Below are 7,121 nucleotides of genomic sequence, written 5' to 3'. Positions count from 1 at the left end.
CCCATTCTGGCATGTCACCCACACCCCCAAAACTTACTCTGAGCTTGTTGGGTGAGCTTTAGGAGACATTGTGAGCTAGAGCTGCTGCAGTGGTGGGCCTAGAAATGTCGCTAGCTGATGGTATAGCCCCTCCAGAGGGACATGCTGGACACAACCTTCCATATTCTGCACAGGAGAGCATCCCTCCAACTCCCCATCATATGAATGAAAATTTTGGCTGGAGTGCAGTGGCATGATCTTGGCTCACTGCAACCTCCGCCTCCTGGGTTCAAGTGATTCTCCTTCCTCAGCCTCCTGAGTAGCTGGGACTACAGGCGCGTGCTACCACGCCCGGCTAGTTTTTGTATTTTTAGTGGAGATGGGGTTTCACCATGTTGGTCAGGCTGTTCTCAAACTCCTGACCTCAGGTGATCCACCCGCCTTGGCCTCCCAAAGTGCTGGGATTACAGGCATGAACCTGTAACAGAGCAAGACTCCATCTCAAACAAAACAAAACACCACATTTTTAAATAACGTGAGTCAAAGAAGTCTCGAGAAATTTTAAAATATTTTGAACTAAATGAAAATAAAACATCAAAATTTATGGGATGTAGTAAAAGCAGTGCTTACAGGGAAATTTATAGTATTGAAGTTATATATTAGGAAAGAAGAACTAACAAATAATCTAAGCTTTCAGCTTAGGAAACTAGAGAAAGAAGGCAGTGTAAGCCTAAAGGAAGCAGAAGAAAAGAAATAATAAGAATTAGAGAAGAAATCAATGCAATTGAAAATAGGAAATCAATAGAGAAAATCAATAAAATCAAAAGCTGGTTCTTCAAAAAGAGCAATAAAATTGATAAACTTCTAGCCAGGCAAATCAGAAAGATAAAAGAGACAGAAGAAACACAAATCACTAATATCAGAGATAAAAGAGGGGGCAATCACTTCTAATCCTAAGAACATTAAAAGGATAATAAAGGAATTTTGTGAAAAATTCTCTGCCCACAAATCTGATAGCTTAAACGAAATGGACCAATTACTTGAAAGACACAAACTACTACAACTCACACAAAAATAAATAGAGGCAAGGCCTGGTGGCTCATGCCTAAAATCCCAGCACTTAGAGAGGCTAAGGTGGGAGGATCACTTGAGCCCAAGAGTTTGAGACCAGCCTGGGCAACATAGTGGGATATCATCTCTATTTTTAAAATTTTAACATATATTTTAAACAATTTTTAAAAAGGAATAGCTAGTCTGCCTGGATGCAGTGGCTCATGCCTGTAATCCCAACGATTTGAAAGGCCAAGGTGGGAGGATAGCTTAAACCCTGGAGTTTGAGACCAGCCTGGGCAACAGAGTGAGACCTCGTCTCTACAAAAAATACAAAAATTAGCTGGGCATGATGGTGCATGCCTGTAATCCCAGCTACTTGGGAAGCTGAGGTGGGAGAATTGCTTGAGCCTGGGTGGTGGATGCTGCAATGAGCAGTGATCATGCCACTGCACTCCAGCCTGGGGGACAGAGTGAGACCCCCCATCTCAAAAAAATAAAGTGAATAAAATAAAATAAATGATAATCTGAACAGGCCTATATATGTATTAAATAAATTGAATCAATAACTAATAATCTTCCAAAAAACAAAACACCAGGTCCAGATGGCTTTACTGGTGAATTCTACCAAACATTCAAGGAAGAAATAATACCATTTTCCTACAATCTTTTCCTGAAAATAGAAGGAGAGGGAACACTTCCTAATTCATTCTCTGAGGCCATCATTACCCTAATTCCAAAACCACATAAAGGTTATAAGAAAGACTATAGACCAATATCTCTCATGAAGATAGATGCAAAAATCCTCAACAAAATAGTAAGTTGAACCCAACAATGTATAAAAAGAATTATACACTACAACAATGTGGGATTTATTCTAGGTATGCAAGGCCAGTTCAACAGTCAAAAATTAATTAATGTAATCCATCACATCAACATGCTAAATTATATGATCTTATCAGTAGAAGCAGAAAAAGCATTTAACAAAATCTAACGCCATTCATGATCAAAAACTCTCAGCAAGCTAGAAATAGAAGGGAACTTCCCCAACTTGATAAAGAACATCTATAAAAATCTACAGCTAGGCCAGGCCCATTGGCTCACGCCTGTAATCCCAGCACTTTGGGAGGCCAAGATGGGTGGATCACCGGAGGTCAGGAGTTCGAGACCAGCCTGACCAGCATGGTGAAACCCTGTCTCTAGTGAAAATACAAAAAATTAGCCAGGTGTGGTGGTGGGCGCCTGTAATCCCAGCTACTCAGGAAGCTGAGGCATGAGAATTGCTTGAACCCTGGAGGCGGAGGTTCCAGTGAGCCGAGATTGCACCACTGCACTCCAGCCTGGGCAACAAGAGGGAAGCTCCCATCTCAAAAAAAAAAAAAAATCTACAGCTAACATCATACATAATAGTGAGAAATCAGATGCTTTCCCTCTAAGATCAACGATGTTCTTCACCATTCCCATTCAACATCATACTGTATGTACTAGCTAATGCAGCAAGACAAGAAAAGGAAATAAAAGATACAGATCGGAAAAGGAGAAATAAAAAATGTTTGTTTGCAAATGACATGAGTGTCTGTGTAGAAAATCCCAAAGAATCAACAAAAAGACTCCAGGAATAAGTGATTATAACAAGGCTTCAAGATACAAGGTTAATGTACAAAAGTCAGTTGCTTTCCTATATACCAGCAATGAACAATTGGAATTTGAAACTTAAAACACGGTATCATTTACATTAGCACCAAAAGAGAAAAAATGAAAAAAGAGAAATACTTAGGCATAAATCTAACAAAATATATAAAGGATCTATATGAGAAAAGCTATAAAACTCCAATGAAAGATATAAGAGATTATCCAAATAAATGGATATTCTACGTTTATGGATAGGAAGACTCAATACTGGTTTTTTTTTTTTTTTTTTTTTTTTGATATGGAGTCTCACTCTTTACCCAGGTTGTAGTGCAGTGGTGCAATCTCGGCTTGCTGCAACCTCTGCCTCCGAGTTCAAGAGATTCTCTTGCCTCAGCCTCCCGAGTAGGTAGGATTACAGGCACCTGCCACCATGCCGAGCTAATTTTTGTATTTTCAGTAGAGACAAGGTTTCACCATGCTGGCCAGGCTGGTCTCGAACTCCTGACCTCAGGTGATCCTCCTGCCTCAGCCTCCCAAAGTGCTGGGATTACAGGCATGAGCCACCACACCTGGCCTCAATACTGTTAAGATGTCAACTCTTCCCAATTTTATCTATGGATTCAACACAATCCCTATTACATTACCAGCAAGTTATTCTGTGGATATCAGCAAACTGATTCTAAAATTTATGTGGAAAAGCAAAAAACCCAGAATAGCCAACAAAATACTGAAGACTATCCAAGGGTAGACACCACCCAACTTCAAGACTTACTATAAAGCTACTTTAATCAAGACAGTGTGCTATTGATGAAAGAATAGACAAATTGATCAATGGAACATAATAGAAAGCCCAGAAAAAGACAACAGATCTTTAACAGGGAGCGAAGGCAATTAAGTAAGAGAATGGATAGTTTTTCAAAGAAGCTACTGGACATACATAATGCAAAAACAATGAATTGAGACACTGACCTTACACCTTTCACAAAAATCAACTCAAAATGGATCATAGACATAAATGTAAAATGCAAAACTATAAAACTAGAAGGTTACATAGAAGAAAATCTAGGTGACTGGGTTGACAATGAGTTTTTAGATACAACACTAAATGCATGAACCATGAAAGGAACATTGATAAGCTGGACATTATTAAAATTAAAATCTTCTCCTTGGTCTGTGACACTTAAGAGAATGAAAAGACAAGCCACAAACTAGAAAACAAATATTTTCAAAACATATCTGATAAAGGACTTATATTTAAATCTAAAAAACTCCTAAAACTCAACAAAGAAAGCAAACGACCCTAATTTAAAAATGGGCAAAAGATCTGAACAGACACCTCACCAAACAAGATATACGGATGATGAATAATCATATGAAAAGATGCTCAACATCATATATCATTAGAGAATTACAGATTGAGATAATAAGATATCACTGCACACCTATTGGAATGAGTATAATACGAAGACCTTACAATACCACATGCTGATGAAGATGTGGAGCAACAGAAACTCTCATTCACTGCTAGTGGGAGTGCAAAATGCTACAGCCATTTTGGAAGAAAATTAGGAAGACAAAGCTAAACAGAATCTTACAGTACATCAAACAGTTGCACTCCTAGGTATTTACTCAACTGAGTGGGTAAGAAAACTTATGTCACACAAAAGCCTGAACATGAATGTCTTTAAGAGCTTTATTCAGAATCCCCAAAAACTGGAAGCAACCAAGATGTCCTTCAGTAGACAAATGGATACACAAACTGTGTTATATCCATACAATGAAATATTATTCAGTTATCAAGCCATAAAAAGACACGAAGAAACCTTAAAAGCACACTGCTAAGTGAAAAAAGCCAGTCTGAAAAGGCTACATACTATATGATTCCAACTATATGCCATTCTGGAAAAAGCAAAACTACAGAGGCAATAAAAAGACCAGCAGTTGCCAGGGATTAGGGGGCAGGGCAGGGGATGCAAGGGGAAGGGATGAATAAGTGAAGCTTGGGCGACAGTGAAACTATTCTGTATTGATACATTAATGGTGGATACATGACATTAGGGATTTGTCAAAACCCAAGGAACTATACAACACCAAGATTAAACCTTAATGTAAACTATGAACTTTAGTTAATAGTAATGTATCAATATTTATTTGTAATAGCCAGGCATGGTGGCTCATGCCTGTAACTCCAGCACTTTGTGAGGCTAAGGTGGGAGGATCACTTGAGGCCAAGAGTTCAAGACCAGCCTGGGCAACATAGTGAGACCCCCGTCTCTAACAAAAACAATTTTTTTTTTAAATTAAGTGGGTGTGGTGGTGCGCACCTATACTCCCAGTTACTTTGTAGGCTGAGAGGGGAGGACTGCTTCAGCCCAGGAGGTCGAGGCTGCAGTGATCTACAATGACACCAATGCACTCCAGCCTGGGTGACAGAACAAGACCCTGTCTCAAAAAAAGGTTGTAACAAATATACCACACTAATGCACAATGTTAAGAATAGAAGAAATTCAGTGTGTATGTGTGGGGAGGGGGTATGGGAGCCTTGTGTAATATGTGCTTAACTTTTCTATGAATCTAAAACTGTTCCAAAAAATAAAGTCTATTAATTCTTAAAAAGTAATGCAGGTAGATTGTTTTACTTGAAAGTCAGAAAAATAGAAAAAAAAAAAAAAACCCTGCAGACCCATCATCCAGACAACCGACATTTACAATCTGCTAAATTTCTGTCCAGGATTTTTTCTTTGTGTAGCCTTTTACCAATAGCATTTTATTTACACCTATATTATATCTCATACCCTCGTTCATCTCTTATAATAGTTGTCTGTGTCCTCCACAAGATTTTAAGTTCCCTGAGGTCAGGAAAACCTGAAAAGTTTTTGTATTTCATATGGTTCTTGATATAACACCTGGAACTTACTAGGGTCTCAATAAGTGTTTATTTGACAGAGATGAATAAAGAAGAATCTTCACCATATCAAATCTATATCTGCTAGAGAAAAAAATCACAGAATGATTAAGAAAAAATATGCATTATGAGAAACTTATTTTAAAGAGTTTACATCAGAAAAAGGTGATAGGAATGGGCTGAAGACCTTAACAAAACAAGAGCAAGGACAAAGAATTACTAAATTTACATGAGGGCTGCATGGCTGGTACCTCCTGGTCATCACATTGCTCAGAGGGCTAAATCTTTGGCCAGGTTAGTCCAGGAACTAGGCTGAGAGACCTGCACAGAGCATGTGGGCTATTCTCCCAGGGTGGGCCTACAGAGCCTAATGTGAGTACATTTCCTCAAGAGAGCAAGCCACAGATGGCACTTTATAGTGTGAATGCCACCTGTCCATGCTGACTGTTAGGCAAGGGGTCCTGTCCTTCTGCAGAGTTAAATAAGATCACAAGATTTGTTAGGTGAATAAAGAACTCCAGACACAAGATTAGTCCTCATCCTTAGGGCTGTTTCTTGTGAAAGTTGTCAGAATCAAAATGGAGTCACTAATCTAAAAAATAAAACCTGACAAATAGAGCTGGGTTTGAAGAGAGGCCATGAAGAGAGGGCTCTCATGCTTATATGCCTGATAAAAACTATCACAAAGACTGCAAAACCGCAACCTTGCGCAAAGGCTATGGCTACCTTACACACACAAAATTATTTCCTTCCACAAGGACATCTGCTCAGAAACTGCCTGTCTAACTCCATGCTGTTATTGATCTTTGTAGCCAAGGAAAATTGTTTCAAAATAATCATGTAATCCTCATTTTTCCCTTTAAAAACCTTTGTCTTCCATTACCTCCCAGAATATGCACATAGTTTACTATGGCACATGTATTTCCATTGCAATGCTCTACTCCCAAATAAATATCTTTATTTTACAGAACTTCTCTTTGTTATTTGGCATTCTCTTCATATTATGGTAAATCCTACTTTAATTTTCCTAGTTTACTGTAAGAACTATACCTATTATAAGTTTCAGCACTAGAGGTTTGGACAGTTCTATGCTTTTCTTTGTTCTGCCTCGTGAGGGCTTTTGAGAAGACAAAAGTCAGAAACTCTAGAACTTCCATCTCCGTAATGAGTAAGGCAAAACGCTGGCTCTCTGAACCACAACTACAAAGTTGCATACATAATTTTACAACCAGACTCTGCCACCAGACTCTCCCGGTCATTCTCAAAGACTTTGGATCAGTACAACGTCCTCCCTCTACCCAGGTCATGGAATCACAGAGTTCTACTTTTATTGGCCATTTTCTTCCCTCCATACTCAAGAGGAAGGATTCTCAAACAAGCAATGAAACTCCTTCTCTAGCTTACATCAGCTTGCAATTTAAAACTGTATTTCCAGATGAAGTTATGCCAGTATTTGACTGGAAAGGTTTTCAATAAACTTCTTAATTCATTCTTTCTTTCTTTTTTTCCTGAGATGGAGTCTCACTGTTGCCCAGGCTGGAGTGCAATGGCATGA

Source organism: Pan troglodytes, chromosome 12 (genome assembly GCF_028858775.2).
Source record: "Pan troglodytes isolate AG18354 chromosome 12, NHGRI_mPanTro3-v2.0_pri, whole genome shotgun sequence".
NCBI lineage: Eukaryota > Metazoa > Chordata > Mammalia > Primates > Hominidae > Pan > Pan troglodytes.
The sequence above is the reverse complement of the archived record's forward strand: the minus strand, read 5'-3'. Positions refer to the sequence as shown.